Genomic DNA, 1,980 nt, shown 5'->3' with positions numbered 1-1,980 from the left:
GTTACGAAAACCAATAACAATGCATATTTACGATACAAGGCCAGATGACTAATACATACCCAGGAAAGTGGCTGCTGAAGGTCCACTACAGCACAGAAAATATTAAAGAAACGAAGTTTTTTCAACCAACAATGTATACACAGTCGGCCATAGCGTGATGTCTTCTGCGATAGCGATATACTCCGAAAAAAGTAACCATGAAGTAAAATCATATCTGCACTTAAGAAATGGTATTTAGAAAGAAAATTATTAATCAGAAATACGAGTTACAAAAATGCACAATAAAAATTACAAACACGCAATGCGAAAAATATATACTTTGAAATTCCTCTTTTTGAGCTAAGGTAGTGGTTGGCTCAGTGGTCTAGGGGTATGATTCTCGCTTCGGGTGCGAGAGGTCCCGGGTTCAAATCCCGGCTGAGCCCACTTTTTTTTTTTAATTCAGCGTAAAAGCGTTTTTTTTTTTTTCTTGCACTTCGGGTCGTTAACGCTTCCGTGTCAACCAGTAGATGCTTAAACTAGCTTAAACGGAACAAGCAACAGGGTCAGAGCAACAATTCCGCCTTGCTTTTTTTTTTTTCTACTGCCACCTTAGACTGTGCATAACATATCGCCTGCTCACTACACTCACTTATTCAGCGAGATGAGTTTTACTTTGGCATGAAACACGTGCCCTCAGCCACGTGAAAAATCAAAGTGTGATCACAAAGCAACCACGCTTCATCTACCCTCCAGACAGTTTCGCAAGAGCACCTGTTGCGTGCCCACCCCAGCCAGCCTATTAAAGGGCGGCTCGCGAGACGCCTGCCGGCGGGACAGATGCGGCGCAAAAGTGGACGCGGTATCCCATTGCAGCTGGCGCGATTCGATCGAATCAGCAGAGAATTCCGACGGGCCTGATCGGTGCGCAACCACGTCCAGCGGGAAGAGAGCCGGGCGGCGGCGTTGTTGCGTCGTCGTCTTCGGAAAATGTTTCGTCACCGCGCAGACGGCTGCGGCAGCGAGCTCCGCTTGCACAAGCGAGCTGCAACGGCTTCTCTTTCGCTTGCTTTCGCCGTGTTTTTCAAGGGAACCAACCGTTCGAGCTATTTCATCGCCGCTCAAGCTGCCCAGGCGAGGCCGAGGCGTTGGTTCATGATGCAATCCGGCCGCTGTGCGCAGCAGCGCCGTCGCTTCTCGCCACGTATACGCACACATCGCAGTCCCAAGAAAGGACAGGCAAGCCAGCGATGAGATTCGCGCATGGATTCGCGCTTCCCCTCCTCCTTCTCTCCATCTCTCTCTCTCATTGGCGTGGTGAAATCGGCGCTTGCAGTGGACGTGAGGTTGTCGCGCCTTGTTAGCTGTGGTCGCGCGGATCGCGACAATTATTGCCTTCGTGGGACTCGCAGCAGAAGCTGATGTGCATGCGCATGGATCTTCATATATCCTTTCTTTGTTAGTTTTAAACCAAGCAGTGGTGACGCGCTAAAACTTGCGGGCGACTTTTCCGCGCGACCCCAAAAGCAGGCTCGAACGCGCGTCATAGTTGAAATTTCTTTCTCTATGCGCGCGTCTTGAAATCTCGCTCGACGAACTAAACGGCGTAATAGCCACTACAAGTCGCTGACCGGAGCGAGCAGCCTGATAGCGCGCTCACGTTTCACAATCGAGATGGCTTTTGGTAGCAACTGCTTCGGGGTTTCGAGCAACGAACCAGATACGAGAACGAACAAGCAAAAGTAAAAAAAAAATGTACGTGGTGGGGTGGAGGGGGCAAGGTTGGCAGGGGTGCACCAGAAACGAGCGTTGCGTCCCCTGGAAGGCAGGCGGCCATCTTTCGCAACTTTGCGTCGTCTGTGATGTCATTAAACCCAGACACATGACGACACGTGCCTACATTGGGCCCCGTGCTCGACGCAGTGCGTTAAGCCACACACACGGCCTTTCCCGCACAAATAGCGTTTCTGGGAGTTCTCTGGCGGAATAATGTTCATTTTG

General features: G+C 50.5%; 1 non-coding gene across 1 annotated transcript; it reads left to right on the top strand.

The window, feature by feature from the left end:
- Positions 1–353: 353 nt before the first annotated feature.
- TRNAP-CGG (transfer RNA proline (anticodon CGG)) lies at positions 354–425 on the top strand. The gene has a single exon. It is a non-coding gene; the product is annotated as a tRNA-Pro (tRNA).
- Positions 426–1,980: the final 1,555 nt, after the last annotated feature.

The sequence above is a fragment of the Dermacentor albipictus genome, chromosome 3 (genome assembly GCF_038994185.2).
Source record: "Dermacentor albipictus isolate Rhodes 1998 colony chromosome 3, USDA_Dalb.pri_finalv2, whole genome shotgun sequence".
NCBI classification, from domain to species: Eukaryota; Metazoa; Arthropoda; class Arachnida; order Ixodida; family Ixodidae; genus Dermacentor; species Dermacentor albipictus.
This window is presented reverse-complemented; position numbering and strand designations above follow the sequence as displayed.